Here is a 27992-nt window from a genome sequence, read left to right on the forward strand (position 1 = left end):
GTGATGAACATGTTTTGGAACTTAGAATTGGGGGTCGCACAACATTGTGAATGTACTAAATATCACTGAATTATACACTTTAAAAAGGTTAACTTTATACTCTGTGAATTTCACCTCAATTTAAAAAAAAATGGTTTTTAAATGGATGTTCAGGCCCCACCCTAAAGAGTTTTCAGTCTGTTAGTTGTGGAACCTTGAGAGGAATAGCGATTTTTATTCCAAAATACAGTGCCTGTCTGTGAACTGTCATTGGTGAAACATCTCAACAGGACATTAGGCAGCTTGGGACTTTTGGTTCATTCTACTCTATGTGTCAGTTCTCCAGACAGGCATTGTCTTGGGGACAGTGTAAGTGGAGAAGAAGGTTGCACAAGGTCAAATCCTGATTCTTTGCATCTGTTGGTTGGACAAACAGTTCGTTTGGGTTTTCCATGACATCTTACGGGAAAACCCGAACGAACTTTTTTGTCGACCCAATATTTAAGTTTCACCTTGAAATTTTTACATTTTGAGGTCAGTGATATGATGCTCCTATTTAGGAAGCCAGAAGGTATGTTCCCTCAGGAGTGTTTCTTTCCCCCCTACCCCGCAAAGAAGAATTTCAGTCTGGGATGATTCCCACTTGGCAGTATATTGGAGGCTTTCTTGTTCTCCTCTGCTTGCCCTTATTATGTACCTTAGGCCTGCTGCTCTTGGTCTCCAAGGGCCTTTGAACTGACATTGACCCTTGGCAACTGCTTGATCAGGATGGCCAAATAATGTTGATAGTACCGGGCTCAAGCTCATTATGAGCAAATGGACAGATGGTAGTTTGCACCTCCTTGCCAGAGGTTTCCAATGTAGTCCATAAACAAAATAAATGGCTTTATGTTTTCAACTTACTTTCCCAAGTGTTTAATGGTGTTTCCATTGTGCTAGTCACAGTGCTAGGTATGGGTGAACCTGGAGTTGATAGGACAGATTTCTGCCCATTGCACTGAAACACAGTTTCTTCCTCTGACTTAAGGAAGTAGTATGTATTCTGTTCATTTGTATGTGTATTTTAACAAAGGACCAAAGCAGTGGAATGGAGGAGGGTACTGGAGAAGGGAGTGCTTATGAAAAATCTACACTTCCTTTCAACCAGGTTTATTGTTTGAACAAAAATCTGATTCTGGTTTGGTTGTTACTTTTAGGACTATCTGAAGAAAAGGCTGACTTTTATTTTCTGTTTTATAGTCCTGATAGCTTTGCTTCAGGAGGGTGCATTGTAGGGCATCCTGTAAACTTTCATTCGTGTGTATTTATGTACAGGAAGTATGGCTCCTGTAGAAAATTTGAGATCCTAAACCACTGAAATAGTGTCTTTGTGTTCTGGATAACTGAAGCTTGCATCTTTAAGCTTTAGAACTTGTTTTATTCCTGTAGTGAATGTCTTCTTTTTCTCTTATAGTATCTGGGCCTTAAGCTTCCCTGCATAATGATTGAGGTCTTTGCAACTAAAGGATGTTATTTTTAATATTTATTTAAATATTTATTTTGGTTGTGCCGGGTCTAGTTGCGCCATGTGGGATCTTTAGTTGCGGCATGCAGACTTCTTAGTTGTGTCATGCATGCAGGATCTAGTTCCCCGACCAGGGATGGAACCCGGGCCCCCTGCATTGGGAGCTTGGAGTCTTACCCACTGGACCACCAGGGAAGTCCCCTCCTAGAGGATTTTTAAGGTCTGTCCTTGGAGTATGTTGCACTGCTTTAGGACTCTGGCCTGGCCTGAATGGCACTTCCCTCCCTCCCCATTTTACGTTTCCAAGCCTGATTTACAGGGTTTTCTACTTTCATGTCATAGGCTACACCTCTTTCTCAGCCAAGCATGCATTTTTCTAAACTACTGTGAACTGAGCTACTGGCCAGTTAGACTTGCAGAGTTGTGTAAAATTAGAGCAAATAAGTTCATAGGATCTGAGTTTTAACACTCATTGTTACAGATGATTGAAGTTCCTGATTATATGAGGGGTTTCTGTAATTCTATGAGGGTGAATTCTTAAACTACTACAACTGTGTCTTAGGAGGTAGCTCACCATTGGTGTACACAGCTAATCTTGTAACTTGTTTTTTTTTAAAAATTTGCATGGAGCAAATTGGTTATATAAGTTTCTTTGCTCTGGGAAATGTATTTTTTGGAATTGGTTATTTGAACACTTAACTGTTACATGCTTGTGCCTGTGCTTGTCCAACAATGGTGAATAAGAGGTGATTCTTACACTAACTGGAGTTTGGCAGGAAGAAAGTTTGGAGGGGGTGTGACGAGTGAAGTAGAGAGAAATTTTTTTTAATGCTAATTTAAAAAAAAATAAATTTATTTATTTTAAGTATTTATTTTTGGCTGCGTTGGGTCTTCGTTGCTGTGCGCGGGCTTTCTCTAGTTGGCGGCGAGTGGGGGCTACTCTTCGTTGCGGTGCACGGGCTTCTTATTGCGGTGGCTTCTCTTGTTGAGGAGCACGGGCTCTAGGTGCGCAGGCTTCAGTAGTTGCGGCACGTGGACTCAGTAGTTGTAGCTCGCAGGATCTAGAGCGAATTCTCAGTAGCTGTGACACACGGGCTTAGTTGCTCCGCGGCATGTGGGATCTTCCCGGACCAGGGATTGAACCCGTGTCCCCTGCATTAGCAGGTAGATTCTTAACCACTTTGCCACCAGGGAAGTCCTGAGAGAAGTGTTACATGCTCAGAGTACTTAAGGGACCTGATTTAAGTTGGCTCAGGGAAGACCTTGAGAGAAAGTGACTTAGCCTTTTAAGTATGAGTTATCTAAGTGGGGGAAGGGTGGGTGACGTTCATTCTGGGCAGAGGAAAGACAGAAGAAAGATGGCTTAATATCCTCAGCTATAGGATATTTTATTGTTTTGGCCAAGGGTGGTTGTATGCCTCGGGTTTTATAATTTTATAAGTTAGTGGCTTGGGATTTATAGTCATTTCCTTATCTGCAATATGACATTTTGCATCTACATTTCATCCAAAATATTTTTTGCACCTCTTGCATTGACACTACTCCCTTCTACAGAAACTAACATTGACAAAACCTAGGGTTGGGGGTAAGTTATTATGTACACTAGGATCATCACCCTTCATAATGAAATTCACAGGATTTTTATGTATCTTAAATTTTCCTTTTAAGTTGTCAAGTTTAGTTTCCAAAAGACTAGACAATTTTTGCTTTTGTAATAGTCATATGTACAATACTGATTTGTTTGTAACAACTTCTTTAGGGAGAGAAATAAACAATATGAAATTTCAACTGTATTACATAATTGAAGCATATGGATGTTAACAAGTCTTATGAACTCAACTTCTAATCTGTTGTGTCCACTGTGTTTAAAATAATGAATGCAGTAAAAAAGTAAAAATTAAGTCATGTCCAAAGCTATGCTGGTGTTAAATGCTTTTATTTCTTGGGTGGTTGAGAAACAGTAGAAAGCTTGCCGTATTCATCACTGTTTCTTTTGTGTAACTAGTCCCATTGAAGAATTATGAGGTAGAATTATAATTATCTCAAGTATGCTGAATTAGTAATTTTTCAAGCTGTGATTATTTTCTCTGCATGGAAATTTATTCATTATCTTTCCAAAATATTGTAAAGATCTTGATCTAGCAGAAACAGTACAGTTATTCAGTTGAATTATTTCTACTTCTGTTTCTTGGCTTGAGAACTTTTTTGTGCCTGCTTAAAATGAATGTTTGGCTAATAAATGTCTGTATATATAATGCATTCATTATAACCTGGTAGCACCATCTCAAAAGTCTTTGGTGGCTCTTTGTCTGCCAAAAATAAACTAAAAATTGTGTTCAGAGACAGAATAACTGTGAGTCTAAGAAAATAAGTATTGTAAAATGTGTGGCCCCTAAACAAGTTATCAAAATTAACACACCCAACCCCCAACTCACCTAATTTAAAGCCTATTTTGTTTTAATGTCAGGAGGGGCTCAATCCATTTCTCTGAGATAACATCATTGCTATTGGTCGTGGAAAAATCAGACTTGAGGGCATTACAAAAGGTGCTTAGAAAGTATTAAGAGGAATATGATTGTGTGTTTAAAACAGATTGACATTGGACTAAGGATTTCATAATTGCCATTCAGAAAGTTCTAAAAACCACAGACTCATTTGATGGCAAAACCTGAACTGATGAGTTGTGTAGTCTTTATCCTACTTAGTGTGACTATTTAATTATTTCACTGAAGAACTATTAACCCATTGGGTGTGTTACAGAATATTTGGCATTTGCATCATATTACCTTTCTAAATCTGAAAAATTCTGAATTTAGAAACATCTGACCCCAAGGCTTTTGGATGAAGGATTGTGGGCCTGTACTTGTAGGCAGTGAGAGAAAAGCTAAGTCTTTTTCTTTAATGGGAAAGAAGAGGGTGGAAAGAGGTACGGATGGCATATGCACTTTAGAAAAATAATTATTTGCTGGACTGGTAAAAGTTTCATTTTAGGAAAAACATTCCTTTCAGATCAGGCCATATTATAAACTGGTCTTCAATTCTGGACAGTTGGAATTTGAAGGAAGGAGTTGCCATTTGTACAAAATAAGACCTAAATAATGATGACACACATTTATTGAACATTGACCTATTTTCAGAATAGGTAAGCTCTTTTTGTGTAATACCTTATTTAATCTTCATGCCAGCCCTGACAGATAAGGAAACTGTAAAGGGGCACAAAGCTAGTAAGATAACTTTCAGGTAATGTATCAATAGCTCCTTTACTGCTACTGTAAACTGCCTTCTTTCTACTCTGTTGCTACCTAAAACTGAAATTAATTTCTCATAGAATCTTTTCTTTGGCTAGTCTGTGTGGGACCTATCCATGTAATGAATATTTCTGATTTTATGGGGTAGTCCATATAGTAGATGTTGTATGCTCATGAGACACACTCAGGATGGGACTCAGATTTTGAAACCCAAAAGTAACATTTGGTCAAGTAAGGTTGGTGGTAGTGTTTTGGGTTGGAAGGTTGGTGGATAAGAATCGCCTGGAACTCTGAGAGCTTGTGTCAGCTGTCCCCTTCCTGAATCTGGATGGTGCAGGGGTTAGAGTGCATGTGATTTTACACCTTCCTCCAACTACAGTGAATAATCAGGATTATTCACAAATTAAGATAATGGTGGTAATGCACAATTTCCAGGCCTTTTCTCTTCTGCTTGGGAAGACTTAATAGAATGCAAGAAAGGAATGCTTATAGGTCTTAAAAACTCTTGGCCTGGGCTTCCCTGGTGGCGCAGTGGTTGAGAGTCCACCTGCCGATGCAGGGGACATGGGTTCGTGCCCCGGTCCGGGAAGATCGCACATGTCGCGGAGCGGCTAGGCCCGTGAGCCATGGCCGCTGAGCCTGCACGTCCGGAGCCTGTGCTCTGCAACGGGAAAGGCCACAACAGTGAGAGGCCCGCGTACCGCAAAAAACAGAAAACAAAAAAAACCTCTTGGCTTTAAAACATATTTACTAGATTGGGGAAATTTTCATTTTAGGAAAAAATACCACTGTATTCGGGTAACTTTGAATCTGTTCTAATTAATGGAAAAAATAAATTGCTTGCAATCTTCAGTACTTTAGCTGTTATTAACAAATTGTTTTTGATCCCCTGTAATGAATCTCTTCATCATGGTTGAAAACTGCTGCCCTCTAAAATACTCCCAGAGTACTGGTCTTTTTCCTCAAGGCTTTTTGCCATATCTAAGGTTACAAGATAGACATTTAGTCTTTTTTTTTCTCTCCTTTCGATGTTGTTTCATACGTGAATGTTGGGGCTAGGGAGTTTTATATACAATGGTTTGTTAGTTGTAAGTCTTGTTTGAAAAGAAATACCTTCCTACTTGAAGAATGAGACTTAAGGCCAATTCAGAAAAGAAGGGAAGTAACTAAGAGGAAGTAAATTTGAAGGCTAATGTCTAATTTTAGTAACTTGAGCTTTTGAAAGTTTCCTTTCAAAAGTTAGAAAATTAACTCGTTCTTATACCAACACATTTTTATCCATTAACTTAGGAAAGCTAGGTTTCTTATCATTAATTCAATTGGCAAACACATACTTATGTTCAGTGATATCTTTGACCTTGCTAGGCATTGTAGGGAGTATAGAAATGAAGATAGTTATCCCTCAGGAGATTGGCTCCAGGATCCTCACAGATATCAAAACCTGTAGCTGCTTACATCCCTTATATAAAATGGTGTAGTGTTTGCATATAACTTGTGCACATCCTTCCATATACTTTAAGTCATCTCTAGATTACTTATAATACCTAATACAACATAAATACTATTGTCCCTTGGTTTACACGGGGATTAGTTTCAGGACCTGCCCTGGATACCAAAATCTGTATACTCACGTCCCATATTCAGTTGGATTCCGCCAACCAGGATTGTGTGATAGTATAGTATAGTATAATATAGTGTTTATTTATTAGAGGATACTTTTTTCTTTAATTTGTTTAATTTATTTTTGGCTGCGTTGGGTCTTCATCGCTGCACGCAGGCTTTCTCTAGTTGCGGCGAGCAGGGGCTACTCTTCATTGCGGTGCGCGGGCTTCTCTTGTTGCGGAGCACGGGCTCTAGGCGCACGGGCTACAGTAGTTGTGGCTCGCGGGCTCAATAGTTGTGGCTCGTGGGCTCTAGAGCACAGGCTCAGTAGTTGTGGTGCACGGGCTTAGTTGCTCCGCGGCATGTGGGATCTTCCCGGACCGGGGCTCGAACCCAAGTCCCCTGGATTGGCAGGAGGATTCTTAACCACTTTGCCACCAGGGAAGCCCTATAGTACTTTTTTTTTTCTTGCGGTACGCGGGCCTCTCACTGCCGTGTCCTCTCCCGCCACGGAGCACAGGCTCCAGACGCGCAGGCTCAGCGGCCATGGCTCACGGACCCAGCCGCTCCGCGGCATGTGGGATCCTACCGGACTGGGGCACAAACCCACGTCCCCTGCATCGGCAGGCGGACTCTCAACCACTGCGCCACCAGGGAAGCCCTATAGTACTTAATGAAGAACCGAGTATAAGTGGGCTTGTGGAGTTCAAACCTTTGTTGTTCAAGGGTAAGCTGTAATTGTAAACTCAATGTAAATTATATATAAATAGTTGTAGGCATGTGACAAATTCAAGTTTTGCTTTTTGGAACTTTCTGGAATTTTTTTTCCTGAATATTTTTGATCTGTAGATGCAGAACCTGTGGATTCAGGGGACTGCTGTATAGTTTTTTTTACTGGAGCTTACAGATGATAGTATCCAGCAGTAAAACATTAGCTGTTATGTGCTAGGTATTGTTTATTCTGAGTTCCTTCTTGTGTTAACTCAATAATTACCACTATCCAATGAGAGTAGGAACCATTATTTTCCCCATTGGTACAGATGAGGAAGTAGAAGCACAGAGGAGTTGAGTAACTTATCCAAAGATTCACAGCTGCTTTGAACCCTAGCACCTGATTTCAAGAGCCTTCTCTCTACCAGTTCAGAGTATCAAGTGATGGCAAGCTTACACAGTCATTTGGGAAACAGCTATAAGAGTTCAGGGATAAAGAAGAATTTGTGCTGGGGTAGCCAGGGAGTCGTCTCTGGGGAGGGCGTAACTCTTGGCCCAAAAGGAGATGAAGGGGAGTGTTATGAGTGGTTCGAATCAGCCCTTTGCAGTGTTAAACTGCTTGAACACAGATAATCTTGTTTTACCTCCTTATAGCGAAGAGAGGGTGGACAGTGTTGGTTAGCCTAGGGAAGTTATGTGGGAGAGAGGGGGTAATACACATCTGTCAGATTCAGTAAACAGGAGATCAGAGTCCAGGATGGAGTCTTGCATATGTACTTTGTTTCTTCCTTTTTTTTTTTTTTGCTTAATATACTATGTAGACCTTTCCAAGTCAGTCATATTAAGGGACTTCCCTGGTGGTGCAGTGGTTAAGAATCCGCCTGCCAGTGCAGGGGGCACGGGTTTGATCCCTGGTCTGAGAAGATCCTACATGCCACGGAGCAACTAAGCCCGTGCGCCACCACTACTGAGCCTGTGTGCCACAACTACTGAAGCCCACTCCTGGAGCCTGAGCTCCGCAACAAGAGAAGCCACCACAATGAGAAGCCCACGCACTGCCGCTCCCCGCAACTAGAGAAAGCCCACGCACAGCAACGAAGATCCAACACAACCAAAAATAAGTAAATAAAATAAAATTTATTAATCATTTTCAAAAACATAATACATACATCTTATAGATTGAGACAATGCAAAAGGATATATGGCTCCTAGAAGCAACCATTGTTTTTTTTTTTTTAAGCAACCATTGTTGAGTTTCTTGTGAATTTTTTGAGAGAGTCTGTGTATATACCAGTGTTCATTGTTCTTCAGTGAATGTTACTTGTGTACCTCTCCCGGGCCCTGTTCTATATATCTGTACATTCCACCGTTACACAATGGTATGAGAGTGTAAATACTCAGCACCTTTTTTTTTTTTCCTTTTAATTAATTTATTTATTTTTGGTCTTAGTTGAGGCACTGCGGGATCTTTCGTTGAGGTGCACGGGCTTCTCTCGAGTTGTGGCATGCAGGCTTAGTTGCCCTGCAGCATGTGGGATCTTAGTTCCACAACCAGGGATCGAACATGCGTCCTCTGCATTGGAAGGCGGATTCTTAACCACTGGGCCACCAGGGAAGTCCTAGCACCTTATTTTTTTAAATTTAATCTATCTTGGAGATCATTCATTAACACAGATCTTTTTTCTTTTAATGGTTGCATAATGTGCCATTGTATGGATATTTAACCAGTCCTCAAAAGGGACACCTAGGTTGTTTCTAATCTTTTGTTACTATAATAATAAAACTATTGCTGAAGTGAGTGTTCTTGAACAGAAATATTTACATCCATATGAATATATTTATAGGATAAATGCTTGTAAATAGAATTGCTGGTTCAAACGATGTACGCATTTATTTATGTATGTATGTATGTATGCCGCACCCCGAGGCATGTAGGATCTTAGTTCCTTGACGAGGGATCGAACCTGTGCCCACTGCAGTGGAAGCACAGAGTCCTAACCACTGGACTGCCAGGGAATTCCCAATATATGCAGTTTAAATTCTAACGTTGTCAATAGCCCTTCAGAGAAGTTGCTCCCTACATTAATAGCGTGCTCTTTTTATGACTTAATCCCTTTAATACTCAGACACTGAAATTCTTCAGTCACACTGGTGCTTACAATCCATTGATCTTATTACCCTTTTACTAACCCCTCAATCTTCTTAAGTTCCCACTTTCCTCCTCAGTGTTCATAGTTCATCACTGTAATCACCCCCTTTTATATATTCTTAACTCTTTTCTCACTTCATCTTATCTGGCAAAAGGTCGGCCCTAGTTAAATCCAACTTTTTACTTATTCTACCCTGTAACTGATTGTCTGGAGAAGGAAAGTATGCTGATTGGTCTCACTTGGAACTCATGACCCCTAACCTCAAAGGTGGCTCTTTCCTAAGTTAAGCACTGCCCAGCAGTCCCACTAAGATTCCTTAGTCTATTTATTCTATTTTTAGGACAATATGGCAGTACCTCCTTCGATCAAACCTTCTGTTTCCCTTCCCCAGCTTCCCTGTCGACTGATGATCTCTCTTCTTAATTAACTGAGAAAATGGAAGCCATTAGAAGAGTCTACCACTACATCTGCTTACTCACCTACATTTGGCTGTTATGGTCTGCTTCCTCCTCTATTATCATGGAGTGGTCCTTTGGGAGTCCATAATTCACATCCAGGGTTAGCCCCCTCCACTTGTGTGCTAGATGCTAGTCCCCTCTAATCTCCTCAGAACTCTACTCTAGCAGTTTTCCCCTCCCCTGCATCAATTCTACATTCAGTCCATTGGCTAGACCTTAATACCCCACCTAGCTGCCACAGAGGGGGGGGATGTAGTCTTTATTATTGGCAGCCATTTGACCAGGAAGGGAAATGATTGATCTGAGGCAGGCAGTGAGGAGTCTCTGCCACACTTCCCAGACTTTTTTTAAACTAAAAGAAACTTTCTGGTAACAGTTTTATTGGGATGTAATTCACATACCATACAGTCCACTCATTAAAAGTATATAACTTGGGACTGGATAATAGATGAGAGTGCCTTCTAGAATTTATCTTTAAGTGACCTGATATTTGCTGTAATGTTTTCCAGAAAAATCTATACCGTGAAATTATGGATATGTCTTCTTTGGCAGATCCTTGTAGCATGCAGAAAACCAGAACATTGAATAAGAATCCTGTGTCTACCAAATAGCCATGGGAGAATTGTTTAGAATGGTCCTGTCTGGTAGACTTTCTGTGATAGTGGACATGTTCTATATCTGCTTATCGAATACAATGGTCATATGTGGCCGTTGAGCATTTGAAATGTGGCCAGTGTGATCAAAGAAGTGAAATTTTGAATTTGAATTAATTAAAATGTTAAAAAATTAGTCACATGTGATTTGTGGCTACCATATTGGGCATTGAAACTGTAACAGTACCAGCTTTGGGAGTAAACACAACCCAGACATGCTATCTCTTGTGTTCATGCTTCAAGCAATGACTCTGCGTCCCTGAATATATTTTTTCATTATTTTTATATTCCAATTGATAACTATTGTTGAAGTCTTTGGCTTCCTTCCTGCTTATGCATAATTTAGGTGTGAGTGACATCTTAAGTGTGTTGAGGAGAGCTTCACAAGTGCCTTTCAAAGGTGGATTGAAGTCAAATTTTTACTTCTGTATGTAGCAGCCAGTGGTAAATTACACAGTGGCTTTCGTTCATTCATTCAGCAAACACATGTGGAGAGCCTACTGGTGTCTGGCACTACATGCTTGGCATTGGTGATATAAAAATGAATAGAACTGTCCCTGCCTTAAGTTAGCTTTCAGTCGGTAGAGGGAGTCTTGTTTAAATAGGAATGATAAATAGGTATAAGGATGTTTATAAAGGAGGTTGTGTGGGGAAGGAAAAGGAAATGGAAGAGGAGATCAGGAAACAAGTAACTTCGTCATCTTGAAAGGTAAATATTTGGTAGATAGAGAAGAGGTGGGGAGGCTTCTTGGGCAGAAGGAAAGTGTATATAGGACCAAAATATGCTTTTACTTTTTACAAAATTGTATTGTGGTACAGATGTTAATGGAATAGATCTAGAGTGAATTGGACCGTTTACCTGGAGACAACTCTTAATTTCAGAGAAGATTGTTGGAAAACATTGCTTCTGCAGTGCAGTCCTTAAAACCTAGGTGTCTGCTTGTGGGTGGCCTCATGATCCAGGCTTAAATTTCTGAACTTCGATCCTTGAGCTGATTTTTCTATCCTACACCCTTCTTAACTAATTCTAGGTGAAGTTGTTTGTTATATTAACTTAATTGCTTAGTAAAGCCAACTTTGTAGGCAGTTATGTAGTTATTAATGGTTGGTGTATAAACATGTAGTAGGTGTTTGCTATATTGTCATTGAAATGTCTCATGAATCCTGCAGATACCTTAGTTTAAGCATCTTTCTACTTGCCTTCCAGATAAACTGTAATTAAGCTATGTTTCTTAAAATCCAAGATCACAATGGTATTTGCAACAACTTGCTAGCTGCACTTGTCACTCTGGGCTCTTTGAAGAACTGTTAGGTGACCCTTTCGCTGTTTTTCATTAAGTAAAATTTTCACTTGATTCCCATTTTTCCCTTTGATTATCTCTTCTTTCATATTAATAACCATGACTTCTTTTACTTATTCCTGAGTTTTATTTAGTTTCTCTAATTCCACCATTAAAATTTGTAAATTTTCCTTGGAATCCTGGGCCTAAGACAGGCCATATATTTTGTTTGGTCTATATTTTTCGTTACATGTTGCCTTTTCCAAAGTGAAACAGATATCATTTCCTAAATCCTGACATGGGCTGTCAGGCTGATTGCCTTTGACAGCCAGCCTGTGGCCACTATAGGCATAATACAGGCACCAGCCAGCAAAAGAAGGGAAACCTCCTTTTCTTCTGTAAAACTGATTTGTTCTCTCTTCTAAATCAGTGTGAAGACTTGGGTCTACTAATCACTTTTTTTTTTTTTTAGTTAAAATACACATAATGTAAAATTTACCATCTTAGCCATTTTTAAGTGTACAGTTCAGGGTTATTAAATACATTCACATCAGGATTTCCCTGGTGGCTTAGTGGTTAGGGTTCCGGGCTTTCACTGCTGCTACCCAGGTTCAGTCTCCAGTCGGAGAACTGAGATCTTGCAAGCCGCACGTGGCACAGCCAAAAAAAAAAAAAAAAAAATTCACATTGTTGGGCAACCATCACCACCATCTATTCCCATAATTATTTTCATCTTGTAAATCTGAAACTCTGTACCCATTGAACATTAATCCACCATTGTTCCCTCGTCCCAGCCCCTGGCAAACACCATTCCCCTTTCTATTTTTATGATTTGACTACTCTAAAACATAAGTGGAATCATACAGTATTTGTCTTTTTGTGACTTGCTTATTTCGGTTGGCATAATGTCCTCAAGATTCATCCATGTTGTAACACATTGCAGAATTTCCTTCCTTTTTAAAGCTGAATAATTTTTTGTATGTATATAACACATTTTTCTTATCCACTCCTTGGTTGATGGACACTTGGGTTGCTTTCATGTTTTAGCTATTGTGAATAATGCTGCTATGAACATGGATGTACAAATATCTCTTCAAGATCCTGCTTTCAGGGCTTCCCTGGTGGCGCAGTGGTTGAGAGTCCGCCTGCCGATGCAGGGGACACGGGTTCGTGCCCCGGTCTGGGATGATCCCACATGCCGCGGAGTGGCTGGGCCTGTGAGCCATGGCTGCTGAGCCTGCGCGTCCGGAGCCTGTGCTCCACAACGGGAGAGGCCACAACAGTGAGAGGCCCGCGTACCGCAAAAAAAAAAAAAAAAGATCCTGCTTTCAATTCTTTGGAGCAGGGGTCCCCAAACCCTGGGCCGTGGACCATTAGGAACACGCCGCAGCCTGTTAGGAACAGCAGGAAGTGAGTGGCGGGCAAGAGACCGAAGCTTCATCTGTCACTCCCTATCACTCGCATTACCACCTGAATTATTTCCCACCCCACTCCCACCCCTGCTCCGTGGAAAAATTGTCTTCCACAAAACTGGTCCCTCATGTCAAAAAGGTTGGGGACTGCTGCTTTGGAGTATATGCCCAGAAGTGGAATGCTGGGTTATATGGTAATTCTATTTTTAATCTTTTGAGGAGCCTCTATACTGTTTTCCATAGTGGCTGTACCATTTTACATTCCTGTCAACACTTGCTGTTTTCTGGGTTTTGGGGTTTTTTTTTTTAATCTTAGCCATCTGAATAGGTGTGAGGTGGTATTTGTGATTTTGATTTGCATTTCCAACATAATTTGTGATGTTGACTATCTTTTTCATGTGCTTATTGGCTGTTTGTATATTTTCTGTTGCCCAGTTTTGAATTGGATTGCTTCTTTTTTTGCTGTTGAGTTTTAGGAGTTCTCTATATATTCTGGATATTAATCCCATATCAGATAGGTGATTTGCAAATCTTTTCTCCTCAAAAGTGGATTGTCTTTTCACTTTCTTGATGGTGCCCTTTGAGACACAAAACTTTTTAATTTTGATAAGGTTCAATTTAAGTTTTCTTTCATTGACTTTGCTTGTGGTGTCATATCCAAGAAATCTTTGCTAAACCCAGTGACAGGAAGATTTTTCCTATTTTAAGGTTTTTATAGTTTTCCTCTTGTATCTATTTTGAGTTAACTTTGTTTATTGTATAAGGTCAGAGTCTAAACTTTTGCATGTGAATATCCAGTTTCCCCAGTACTGTTTATTGGAAAGACTGTCCTTTCCTCATAGAATGGTCTTGGCCCCTTGTCAAGAATCACTTGACCATATATGTGAAGGTTTATTTCTGTTCTCTGTCCTATTCCATTTGTCTATATGTCTGTGTTTATACTAGTACCACATTGCTTTTTGGTTTACTACTAGCTTTGTAGTGAGTTTTGAAATTAGGAAGTCCTCCAACTTAATTTTTCTTTTCCAAGATTGTTTTGGCTATTCTGGGTCCCTTGGATTTCCATATGAATTTTAGGAGCAGCTTCTTAATTTCTGGCAAAGAAGCTAGCTAGGATTTTGGTAAGGAATGCTTTGAATATATAGATCAATTTGAGGAGTATTGTCACCTTTACAATATTAAATCTTCCGATCCATGAACACAGATGTCTTTGCATTTATTTAGATCATCTTTCTTTTTTTGCACCCACCCCTCCCCAACTTCCTTTTTCTCCTTACTTGTACCTAGAACGTTAGGCATTTAAAGGTGAAGAAGCCTTGTCTCCCACCACTTTGTAGAAAATAAAAGGGAAATTGCCAGAAATAGCAAATACTTGAATAATGCCGTTATAGACTTTTTCCTTTATATGAACATGTCTAATTCTCATAACTGCCCTATGGGATCGCCTAGTATTCTCATTTTACAGATAAAGAAATTGAAGCACAGAAAGGCTAACTTGTCCAAGGTCACTCAGCTAACCAGTAAGGGGCAGAACAAGGCCCTGAACTAATAAACAATTGGTTCCAGAGTCCATATCCCTAAACACTCTACTCTCACCCTTCTCTCCCCTGCAAACATCAAGAAGCAATCCTGCAGGTTTTAGTGTCCTTTTCTCTTTTGCCTATCCAAGCAAATCTTGGTGACATTGTGAAACATTCAGTTAAGGGTCTTTCCTGGTGGTCCAGTGGTTAAGACTGTGCACTCGCAATGCAGGGGGCCCCGGGTTCAAACCCTGGTCAGTGAACTAGATCCCGCATGCCACAACTAAAAAGATCCCACATGCCGCAGCCACCCTGGCGCAGCCAGATAGATATTTTAGAAAGAAAGAAAGGAAGGGAAGGAAGGATGGATTCAATTAATATGTAACTTACGGTGATGGATTACTCTGAATTATTTCTCCTTAAGTGAGTTTTCCATATATTTGATCAAAAGTCCTGTGGTTGTAAAAATTATATTTCACGTTTTCCCTAGCTTTCTATCCTTTTATGATTTTTTTGTACACATTCTTTTCAGAATGTCATTTACATACCAGGGGAAGAGAGCTGCCAGATTTGTTGAGTATGTTTGAGTTGCTGTGAAGTCATCGATTTGGTTCTAGTGTGTCTTAAGTCTGTTTACTCTCATGGAGGGGTTCAGATCATCATCTGTCAAGCAAGGGTAGTAGCTTTCTGAGTTTCAGGAAGCTGTGCTACAGTAAGACTTATAAGTGGTGGCCAGCTCTTTTCACACTTCTTTTTACAAGTCTTAATGATTCCCTCTGGTGACTACAGCCTATTTGCACTCTTGCCTGTCTTGCTTACCTGGTTGCACAGTGTGGGGGAGTGGTCTGTCCTTCAGACACTTTTCAACTGTTAGAGTGGCTGCTTCCTGCACTTGGGTAGGTACACTACAATGATGCATTAACATTCAGTTCTCGCCATTTCACACAGCAGTCTGGTGATTTCCTCATGTTTGTGTAACCATGATGTTGACTCACATTTGTCTGAATAGCTTCCTGAAGGCTTTCTGGAGCTGTTTGGCACCTAGAGTTTAGTGTACAACATTCTAGAGTCTTCCTAGATTAAATTGGATTGGAAATTAAAAATAACTCACTGAACCAAAAGCAAATATTGTAAGGCGCTAATAATAGACTTAATTCCCTGTATTTTTAATCCTTTAGTCTTTAGTTTTCAATTAATGAAATAGTCCTATTAAGGTGACTATCTAGAACACTTCAGTGGTTCTCAAAGTGGTCCCTAGATTAGTGGTGTTAACATCACATGAGAACTTGATAGAAATGCAGATTCTCAGCCCCTACCACAGAACTACTGAATCAGAACTTCTGGGGGTGGGTCAATTAATCTGGGCTTAAACAAGCCCTCTCTCCAGGTGATTCTGATGCATGTTAAACTTTGAGAACCTCTTAATCAGTGTATGCACTATAGGGGTAAAATGAAGCACCCACCACCTACCAGGTACCCCAGAATAATTTTCAGTGAGTCTTAAAATTTCTCTGAAATCTGTTTATCTGCTTCTTAGTGATTGATAGTCTAACCTACTCTGTTACTCTTTTGGCTTCTGTTAAAAATCTCAATCTACATCTTAGTATGTTTCATAGGTATCTTATTTCCCCAGTAGGATTGAATTTCTTAGTTCAAGGTAATCCTTTTTCACAAAAGCAGCTTTCCAAAATGGCCAGTAAACACAGGAAAAGGTGTTCAACACCGCTAGTCATCAGAGACATGCAAATTAAAGCCATAATGAGATATCACTACACACCCACCAACTTGACTAAAATTTAAAAAGTATCGTTGAATGGGAAGCATTTACTGCTTGTGGGAGTATATAACTACTTTGCAAAACTGTTTAGTAGTATATACTAAAGCAAAACATTCTCTTAGGTATAAACCCACAAAATTGTTTAGTAAATAAGTATACCAAACATGTGCAAGATTTGTCATAAGTATTCCTAAAAGGCCCAAATAATCAGTCAAGAGCAGAATACGACACAGCTATGAAAGTAAACCAAGTGCTATTTGAAGCAACCTGGATGAATCTCTGAAAGATTGTTAAAATAAAGTAGCCCCAAACAAAGTTCAAGATCAGCAAAGAAATTTAAACCCAGGCAAAACCAATCCACAGTGAAAGAAATCAGACTAGTCCAGGAATGACTTAGGAGGAAGGGGACATGGGACCTTCTGGGATGCTGATGGTGTTGTTTCTTGATCTTGGTGGTAGTTACATGGATGTGCTCACTTCGTGAAATACCTTTAAAAAAATTTTGTTGTTGTTGTTAACCCCAAAAGATTAACTCCTGGGGTATTAATCAGTTCTTTTAACACTTCATTCCTTGTGCTTTGTATCATGGTTTTCTTTATTGCTTCCCTCTGACATCTTAAGACTTTTGAGATTTAGTCTTGTTCTCTTTTCTTTGTAAAACCTCCCCCACCTTTTTTTTTTTTTTTTTTTTTTACATACACAGTGTAAGTTGAGAGTGATTGAGGAATAATCAAGGAAGGTTCATCTCTCATGGAGTAATCGTCTACTACGTGTTTATTTGGGTTTTGTAGGCTCTTTTAAAATGCAAATGTAGCTGAAAGAGTTGAGCCTATCATTTACACTTTCTATATTTTTACTGTACTCTATTGGTTTTCCTCACACCTACCTGAGAGCATGACTCAAGGAATTGAAATTTGTATTAGAAGAATTGATTTGGAGAAGAAGGGGCACTTTTAGGAAAGCCAGAATAGGTGCTGGCTTGTTGTTTGCTTTCATTCCGTCTAAGAAAATGCCTTTTCCCTTTTGCAAATGGGGTCTTACTTCATTATTAGAAAATAAAATTTTTAGAATTAAGAATAAGGCAGTGGTTTATATTCAGGGTTCAGCATTACTCCATTTGTGTCATCATGAGGAAATGTCCTTACATAGATGATTTGGTAAGGCAAAAGAACTCTGGAATAGCCTTAAGTTGTCTGGGTAAACCTAGGTTAAATAAAGTTTTAGCAGAACAGTATAAGAATTGGGGGCAGCACTCAGAAGCTTACAAATCAGCTCATAGTGGCTGGAAATAATCATTTTGGAAGACAGCCTCCATCATTAATAATACTGGGACAGACAGGGTTGGGAGAACATAACTTTGAGACTAGATAGGAACGTGAGCCACAAACTAAAGCTCTCTATATTTCAGAACTGCTTTGCCTGTGTTGAGATCAGAGTTCTTTGGCTTACTGTGAGGGCTTGAGCAGAATGCATCTGCCAGAGATAGTACTGGGCATCACTTCAGATCTGCTGCTACCATATCTGGGCTCTCATTGGGAGCTTGAAAAATTCTAGCTTGTGGCTTGAGTAAGCTGATTATCTTGCTGGTACTTTGATGACTGCCTAAGGAATTTTTTAGAAAAAAAGTTGGAATGCTAGATCCTGGGCTAGATGTCCTTTGCAGTAAGACCTTCTACTTTATTTTGGGAGAACTCATATAGATTGTGTCCTGAAATGAATTTCAAGAAAGCCTTTTCTCTGCTTAAAGGCTACCAATAATATTAAATGATTGTTGCCAAATTAGTCTCCCAGTACCCTTCAACAGCTCTTGGCTTGTGTAGATGGAGATGGTTTAAGTTGCATGTTTTCTCTTTATAAGTAGATTCTTCCAGAGACCTTAACCTGGGCCAAGTATAGGTCTCACCTCTTTAGAGCAATGTAAATCACTCTGTAAGACACATGGAGGTGAAGCTCCTTAGTTAGACTTGGGTCCCTAATGTTTTGAGGTTAAAGATACAGTAACAGAATTTTGTTAGGTGAGTAATTTCATTTGAAAGAAATTTGGCTTAGTTACCAAAGCAAGCAGAGTTTGGGTTAAATAAAGTTTCAAATTTTATATCTGAATCAAGTCAACTTTTAATTTTGTGAATCTGTCATTTAAGACCCAAAGAGCTCTGCTTTTTTTTTTTTTTTTTTTTGTAGTACGCGGGCCTCTCACTGTTGTGACCTCTCCTGTTGCGGAGCACAGGCTCCGGACGCGCAGGCTCAGCGGCCATGGCTCACGGGCCCAGCCGCTCCGCGGCATGTGGGATCTTCCCAGGACGGGGCACGAACCCGTGTCCCCTGCATCGGCAGGCGGACTCCCAACCACTGCGCCACCAGGGAAGCCCCAGAGCTCTGCTTTTATTGCTTTATAATCCCCAGGTTCCCACAGCCCCCTCCTGGAGTTCAATTAATTTGCTAGAGTGACTAACAGAACTCAGGAAAATATTTAACTTTCTAGATTACCGGTTTCTTATAAAAGAAACAGCCAGATGCATAGGGCAAGGTATGTGGGAAGGGGCACAGAGAGCTCTTCGGGTGTGTCATTCTCACAACACCAACCTGGAAGCTCTCTGAACCCTTTTGGGTTTGGGAGGGGCTTCATTATGCAGGTATGATTGATTAAATCACCAGCCAATGGCGATTAATTCAACCTCCAGCCCCTCTTTCCTGTTTGGGGGTGGGGGTAGACTGAAAGTTCCAACCCTCTAATCACATGGTTGGTTCCCCTGGCAACCAGTCCCCATCCTTGGGGATTTTCCAAAAGTCACCTCATTAACTTAAACTCAGGTATGGTTGAAAAGAGCTTGTTATGAATAACAAGACACTCTTCACCCTGATTACACTGGAGTTATTTGAGGCCAAAAGACCAAATATTATAACAAATAACTCTCCATTGCACATATCACTTAGGAAATTACTAAGGTTTTAGGAGCTGTGTGCCAGGAGCTGGGATGAAGACCAAATAAGAAATATATGTATATTTCTTATTATAAATATATATCATAATATCACAGTTATATACAAAAATGGTTAAAATGGCAAATTTTGTTATATATTATCACAACTTCTAAAAATAATGCAGTATGCCAAAAACCATTGAATTGTATACCTCTTTTCCCAGCTTTATTGAGATATAATTGACATATAGTATTGTGTAAGTATGTACAAAGTGTTAGATACACTTATATTGCAAAGTGATTACCACCAAAGCATCACGTCACAAAATTACCATTTCTTTTTTTTGTGGTGAGAACATTTAAGATTTACTTCCTTAGCAACTTTCAAGTATATGATACAGTATCATTAACTGTAATCATTATGCTTTACTGAGATCCCCAGAATTGTATACTTTAAATGGATAAATTGTATAGTATGTAAATTATATTTCTTTTTTTTAATATTTATTTATTTATTTGGCTGCATCGGGTCTTTAGTTGTGGCATGTGGGATCTTCTGTTGTGGTGTGTGGGCTCTAGAGCACACAGGCTTAGTTGCCCCACACAGCATGTGGGATCTTAGTTCCCCAACCAGGGCTCGAACCCACATCCCCTACATTGGAAGGCAGATTCTTTTTTAAATTAATTTATTTATTTAAAAAAATTTGGGGGGACTTCCCTGGTGGCACGGTGGTTGAGAGTCTGCCTGCCGATGCAGGGGACACGGGTTTGTGCCCCGGTCCGGGAAGGTCCCACATGCCGCTGGGCCCGTGAGCCATGGCCGCTGAGCCTGCGCGTCCGGAGCCTGTGCTCCGCAACGGGAGAGGCCACAACAGTGAGAGGCCTGCATACCGCAAAAAAAAAAAAAAAAAAAAAAATTTGGCTGCGTTGGGTCTTCATTGCTGTGCATGGGCTTTGTCTAGTTGCTGTGAGCGGGGGCTACTCTTCGTTGCGGTACATCGGCTTCTCGTTGTGGTAGCTTCTCTTGTTGCAGAGCACAGGCTCTAGGTGCGCGGGCTTCAGTAGCTGTGGCTCACGGGCTCAGTTGTTGTGGCACACGGGCTTAGTTGCTCCACAGCATGTGGGATCTTCGGGACCAGGGCTCGAACCTGTGTCCCCTGCATTGGTAGGTGGATTCTTAACCACTGGGCCACCAGGGAAGTCCTATGAATTATACTTCAATTGAAATATTTTTTAAGAAAGCTTCTATAGGTGTGTGTATATATCCACTGTATAATATATAACACGCTGTAGAATAACGTTTTTTCGTATGTGTCATGTTCCCCCATCCCCTTTCCGCCTGACCAATTGGACATCATATGCCTTTCATTGTGTGTCAGTTGGCACAGGGCTTCCATGACATGTTTGCTTAGTAGATCTGGCCTATTTTATCTGTTTACTGGCAGAAATTTAGGCTAATGGAGTTTGGTTGATTTGTAGGGCTCTTTGGCAATGAGTAAATCCTTTGTTTTCTATCCCAATTGCACAAGTTACATTTCAGCATCCTCTCTAAAATTGGAAGTTTTAGAACTGTGTACCTTATATGCTAGAACAGTTTTTCAGTTTGAAAATATATTTTAATAACATACTGGCCTTATACTCAGTAAAATATAGTAACTCTAAGCTTCTTTTCTCATTAGTAAAATGAATGATAATTAAACCTGCCTTTGGAGGAGTTCAGGATCAAATCAGTTCCTATCAAATGTGTAACAGGTACATTGTGATATACCAGTGTAAGTTGTCATGGTGGCTGATCAAGGTCCATGCAGTTTAAGATCTGTTGTAGTATAACATATTTTGAAACTTATGACACCATTTGTATCGTTAACGAGAGAACCAGAGAATGATTAGCACAGTGTGTTTTTTGAAGTTGTATGTCAGGTAATAGGGTGAGGCAGAAATGGAGTTGAGAGCCACAAGTAGCCTGTGATTAGCAGTAGGCATCACTATCAGATGTGGCAGTGAAGTGTATCAGTAGTGGTTGTCCTCCAAAAACCCAAGCCTCTGATGGGGCCGGTGAGGTATATGCCTCGGAAAGTGCTTCATCATCAATGCCAGCAGAAGAATCACCCTTGAAAGGGGCATTGCTCCAAGTACTTGTGACTATGTCCACCAGGATTTGCACATCATAAAAAAGTTGTTCTTGCCTTCTTCCCTCCCCTCTGTCCTCAGTGCTGTTCAGGGAGGATGTTTATGTCCAGACAGCCCTTATTTCCTCTTATGGAAGGAAGGTGGTGGTTTCCAGAAGGGTGACCTCTTGCCATTCACTCCCAGCACTGCTTCTTAGCAGCAGGGCCAGTCCTGTACTGAGTTTCAACCTTTGATAAGTTTTGAGTCTTTGAACAAATAAAACAAAAGTTCCTGCTTTCTAATAGAAACCTTTAAATAGCGATTAGTAATTCTTTATTGTATTTTGTGCTTTAACCACTAGATCATTGAATGCCAGCTGCAGACAGCCACCCATGTGGCCTTGTTGAGTTCACCCTATTGCTGTAGCTTAAAGCATTCTGGACACAGAGTTAGAAGGTCTTTCTGACTTTTTTGGTGTGGTTGTCAGTAACTTTGTGAATGAGACTGTACCAGGAAGACTGTGGGGCTTTCATGTTGCCTGTAGAATAGTAACTGACATCAGAGCAAGGCAACAGGGGAGTTCCCTGGCAGTCCAGTGGTTAGGACTTAGCGCTGTCACTGCCAGAGCCCCGGGTTCAATCCCTGGTCGGGGAACGAAGATCCTGCAAGCTGTGCGGCGCGGCCAAAAAACCCCAAAAGTAAAGCAACAGGGGCAAGGTAGGCTCCATCCACATCCAAGTCAGCGCACCTTAATTTGTCATTGTTGTGATTGATTTTGAGAGATTGCAACAGCCACTGATAACGCCATTGTTCCCATCCTGGGAATTTTCTTGGCCTTGAAAATCAGGGGGCAGGGCTGGGCCCAGTATACTTGGCACACTGTCCACCTGTGAAGAGTAGTTACTAAGAGCATGTATCTTTGCTGTGGTGCTACCTGGCTTTCTAACAGCATTTTACAGGGATGTTTTCAGATGTGTGAAGGATCCAATTGCAATACAGTGATGGTAGGAAGTATGTACTTAAAATTGGGGACTTTTGAAAGGCAGATAGCAAACATTGTATATGGTATATCAGACCGGAGGGGAAGCTGCAATGTTGAGACTCCAAAAACATCCGTGGTAAGTCAGGCAGAAGTAGCTTCAGTTGATATACTTTGGTAGTCTGTTTTTCAAAGGAATGTCATTGAAATTCTCTACTGAGTACAGCACATGTCCAGCTCCAGTTAGTATTACACACTAAGTCTTTTTCAGTATTTTAGTGCTTGACCTGTGGTAGTTTGAGTGGAATTTCAGTTTTCTGAGACTATAGGTTTTTCATCAGTATTTTGGGGAAACATACCCCTTCTTTAGACTTTATTGCTCTGTACATGGATCCCATTCAGTGTATCCTTGCCACATTAATGCAGCTGGGAATACAGTTCCAAGGGATAGGCCAAGCCAGAAGCATAGTCCCTGTCCTGGAGGAACTTAAACCTCAGGAATGGATATGAGTCAAGCACAGAGAAATAAACTGCCACATCTCTCACATAGGGTAGGATGCCTGGTAAAAGTGGTTGAACTGATATGTATAAGAACCAAGAGCAGTCCAAAGCCCCAGTTTTAAGCAGCATCTCATTTTTGGGAGTGGAAGCCGTAGGACCAGAAATAGGCTTTGAAACAGAAGGTGGTAGTTGAGATGGACAGGTGAGTTGTTCTTTTCTGGGGAAAGGGAAACATTTTTCAAAGAAGGCATTGCTTTGAGCTGAGGTGGAGGAATTTTACAAGGCCAGTTAACAGAACCAGGTGTATAAGGAATGGAGAGAAGTTGTGAAGATAAAATAGGTTTTGCTGTTAGAATTTCAGAGGGTCGTAGAGGTTAAGGCTGATGGGTCTTGACCTGATTGTGGCATTGACCTTCTAAAGGCCTTTGAGCAAAGACTGATGGACTGAAGCCCAGGCATAGGAATGGAGGATTTGGCTGCAACAGGCAAGATAGAAGGGAAGTGAGGAAACCAGTTGGATTTTTGCTTTTTTTCCAGGTAGAGAGTACTGAGGACTTGAGCTGAAAACGATGACTGTAGGAATGCGAGGGGAAGTGTTAGTGGTGGAAGTGAGACCCGTGAAGGGGTAGAATTCTCCAGAACTTGACAGTAGTCATACTGTGAAGAACAAAGGAAGTAAAAGAGTCTTTTAACCTCAGGGTTTCTACCGTGAGTTGAGTGTGTTAGGAGTGTAATTTTGTTTTTGTCACCAAGATGGGGGGAACTGGGAAGAGACTTGACAGAAGTTGGGATGATGTCTTGGAGACGTTGAATTTGATATGCAAGCAGAGCACAGAGGTCAGGTGTGTCTGGAGTTTGAGAACATGGACTGGGTCAGAGATAGAGATTTGAGAATCATGTGCATAAAAGTAGTATTTGAAGAACTGAAACCCCCAGAGATAGGTAGAGTATTAGGAGAGTGAGGGGAAAAAAACAATCTTGAAGGGAGTCGTTAGGTGTGGAGGCTGTAGCTAGGGAGACGGAAGACTTAAGAGATCAGCACATCAGCATATTTTGTCAAGGAGGTCCAAGGATAGGAAGGTATGGTGGTAAAAAAAAAAATATCAAGGAGAATGAGGACTGGATTTTGTGAAGGTAGGTCATTAGTGACTTTTGAGAAAGTTTCAGTAGAAATTTGGGCAGAATGCAGATGGGAAGAATTTAAGCAAGTGAGTAGGTATGAAGCAAGCAGAAATTTGTACCTTTTCTTTGAAACACATCAGAGAGAGGAAGGTTACTAGAGGAAAGCACGGATGTGGAGATTTCTTGTTTTAGAATAGGGCACCCTGCACTTTATTGTAGACTGAAAGAAGGAGCCAGTAGACAGGAGAGATGAAAGTGATGTGGGATACCACAGGTGGCAATAGTGTATGAATTGAAAGGTGCTAGAGGACCTAAGGTTAGGCCTGGGCAGGAGAGAGACCCTAGTAGTAGTAACTGCTCTTCACTTGAGTGCCTTTCATAATGCCAGACCTTGTAAGAGATGGGAGAGATTCCACATACCTCCTCTAAAGGGGCGCTGCACTGGAGGGCTGTGGTGTGGGCTCCTGAGAGTCGCTGAGCTCTCTGCTCTTGTGACTGCTGAGTACCAAGTGTGGGATTACATGGGACACTGCATGTAGCCTCTCAGTTGCTTTTCTTGGACACCCATTTCTATTTACATATGGATGGGAAATATATTGCAATATTGGTTGTCTTGTTTTCTTTGTTAACAGTAACTGCTTAATGTAATTTGCTGATATTTGGTTCACAGCCAGAACACATTGTTTTTTGAGATCTGAGGAAAGGCTGATTTTGTGATGCAGAGAACATAAACTCCGAGTGGGTACTTTTTGTGCCCTTTTAGCACCATGAGAGAGCTCCTTTCGACTTGAGTGAGGGTAGCACAGTAACTTATGCTGAAGGTTTTGAACTGAGGAAAAATATAAAGAACTTTTAAAAGAAATATACAGTCACTTGCATACTATTACAGGTAACTTAAATAGATATAATTGACTGTTACTGGAAAAATAAACCTCTACTCAAAGCTCTTAAGAATTATATCTGAAACAATTCAGACTAGAAATAGAACATGATACATCTGGCAGATAGACTGCAGAGAGCTCAGTGTGATTTCCTTTCTCAAGCTGGCAAGCCATGTACTTTAAAAGATATTGGATTATAACAAAGTGGAAAGGAAAGATACTAGAGTAAAAAAATTCCTGGTTCATTTCAGGAAAAATTAGTGAGTTTCATTTTCTGATGTTTGTACTTTTCACATCTGATCACCAACTCTGGTTGTATCGCCAGACTCCTAGCATCCCAGAAATTACCTTGTAATTGTAGGCTTTCATTTTCATTTTATCCCATAATCACTTGTGATTTCTGTCTTTGTCATCAGTAGAAGCTGAATGGTTTTATACTTTTCCTGGGCAAAATGTTCCCCAGGGAAAATTTTCAAGAGCCTTTTTGATTGCTCCCTGTTTTTTTTTTTTTTTTTTTTTTTTTTTTTGCGGTACGCGGGCCTCTGACTGTTGTGGCCTCTCCCATTGCGGAGCACAGGCTCCGGATGCTCAGGCTTAGCGGCCATGGCTCACGGGCCTAGCAGCTCCGCGGCATGTGGTATCTTCCCGGACCAGGGCACGAACCCGTGTCCCCTGCATTGGCAGGCAGACTCTCAACCACTGCACCACCAGGGAAGCCCGCTCCCTGGCATTTTCACTTTGTGTGTCCTTAACCACATTAGATTTAGAGGAATTATTTCTTGAGAATTGAGTGCTTTCTAGGAAGGATGCTATTCAAAGATAGCAGCCTTTTTTTGAACCAGGGAAGTTCCTGATGCATTTTGTTTGCATCCTGGAAAGTCCTGGTTCCTTGACTTTGGGCATAAACCAGTATACCAAGTTAGGCCTGAGATGGGTAAAGTATATAAAGTCCTGGCATGAATTTGAGAGCATGAGAAAAAGTAGAAAATGGTTTGTGAATCCTTTCAAGATGTTAGCAGTCAGACTGAATATAGAGGAAGGACTTTTAAAGAGGTAAATTCATGGGCTTCCCTGGTGGCGCAGTGGTTGAGAGTCCGCCTGCCGATGCAGGGGACATGGGTTCGTGCCCCAGTCCGGGAGGATCCCACGTGCCGCGGAGCGGCTGGGCCCGTGAGCCATGGCCGCTGAGCCTGCGTGTCCGGAGCCTGTGCTCCGCAACGGGAGAGGCCACAACAGTGAGAGGCCCGCGTACCGCAAAAAAAAAAAAAATTAGTTTCTAATGTTTCCTTCATGTACCCCAATGGATTGTCTCATCCACTCCAGTTTGAGAAACATTCCCTTCAGACAACATGATTTTGTCAGTGAGTATGTATTGTTGAGAATTAGTTTGACTATAGGTAATGGGGACCTGAAAAATACTACCTTAAACAAGATAGTTATTTTTCCTTCACATAAAAGAAGTGTGGAAGTAGGCAGTTGGGCTGAGATGGTGGCTCTCAAGGTATCTGGGACCTAGGCTCCTTCTACCCTTTATTCCTCCAACTCTAGGGTGTGCCACTCATCTTCATATTCTAGGACGACTTTTTCTAAACAGCCCGGACTCCAGATTTAAGCAGCAGGAAGGAGGAAGAGGGTGAGAAGGGCATGAGACTTCAACTTTAAGGAAGACTTCCTGGAAGTCCCACAAAATACTGATTACATCTCAGGGGCTAGAACTACAAGGTGAACTACATGGCCATACCTAATATAAGGGAAGCTAAGAAATATAGTCTTTTAGCTGGACAACAAAGTGCACAACTAAAAATTGGAGTGCTGTTCTAAGAGGTAATAGTGGGAATTGGGGTTGACCACTAGTCTGTGCCAAATGGAGGGAGTCTTTATGCTTTTCTTTTCTTTTTTATTAACAGCTTTATTGAATATCCACATACCTTACAATTCACCCATTTAAAGTGTACAGTTCATTTGTATATAGAATATTCATAGAGTTGTGCAATCATCTGAGAATGATTTTAGAAAAATTTCATCACCCTGTAAAGAAACCCCTCTATTCCCTTGGTAGTCATTCCCTATTCCTCCAACTCCCTTCCCCTGGCAATCACCAGTCTACTTTCTATCTCTGCATTTGCCCATTCTGGACATTTCAAATAAATGGAATTACACAGTATGTGGTTCTTTTTAGCTAGCTTCTTTCACAAATTGTAATGTTTTTAAGGTTCATCCATGTTGTAGCATGTACTAGTATTCCCCACACACACACTTTATTGCTGAATAATATTCCATTGTGTAGATAAATCACATTTTATCCATTCATCAGTTGTTAGACATTTGGTTTGTTTCTGCTTTTTGATGATGATGAATAATGCTGCTGTGAACATTCATGTGAAGTTTTTGTGTGGACACGTTTCCATTTCTCTTAGAATAGAATTGCTGGGTCATAGATCTAGTCGGATCCTTTGCCCATTTTTTTAAATTAATTAATTAATTTATTTCTGCGTTGGGTCTTTGTTGCTGCGTGCAGGCTTTATCTAGTTGCATCAAGCTGCTCTTCGTTGTGGTGCGTGGGCTTCTCGTTGCAGTCGCTTCTCTTGTTCCGGAGCACGGGCTCTAGGCACGTGGGTTTCAGTAGTTGTGACGTGCGGGCTTAGTTGCTCTGAGGCACGTGGAATCTTCCTGGACCAGGGCTTGAACCCGTGTACCCTGCATTGGCAGGCGGATTCTTAACCATTGTGCCACCAGGAAAGTCCCCTTTGCCCATTTTTAAATTGGATTATTTGTCTAGCTATTATTGAGTTGTAGGAGTTCTTTATATATTCTGGGTCTAAATCAACCTTGACTGCAACGAGAGACTCTGAGCCAGACTACCAACCTAAGCTGCTTTTTTTGTTGTTCAGTTGTAACAGTTTTTTATGTATTCTAGATACAAGTCCCTTATCAGATATGTTATTTGCAAACATTGCTCCTATTCTGTGGGTTGTCTTCTCATTTTCTTGATGCTCTCTCTTTAACCACAAAAGTTTTAAAAATTTTTATGAAGTCCAGTTTATCTTTTTTCTTTGGTTCCTGGTGATGGATATATTTGTGAATATACTATCCACAGTATATTGTGATAAATATATTATTCACAATAACCAAAAGGTGGAAGCAACCCAAGTGTCAGCAGATGAATGAATAAATAAGATGTGGTA

General features: G+C 40.7%; 1 protein-coding gene across 2 annotated transcripts in view; it reads left to right on the forward strand.

The window, feature by feature from the left end:
* Positions 1–27992, forward strand: part of RHOA (ras homolog family member A) — a 51103-nt gene that overhangs the window by 9684 nt on the left and 13427 nt on the right. The gene's annotated exons all lie outside the window — the stretch shown is intronic.

This window comes from Leucopleurus acutus (assembly GCF_964270905.1).
Source record: "Leucopleurus acutus genome assembly, chromosome: 10".
Lineage (NCBI taxonomy): Eukaryota > Metazoa > Chordata > Mammalia > Artiodactyla > Delphinidae > Leucopleurus > Leucopleurus acutus.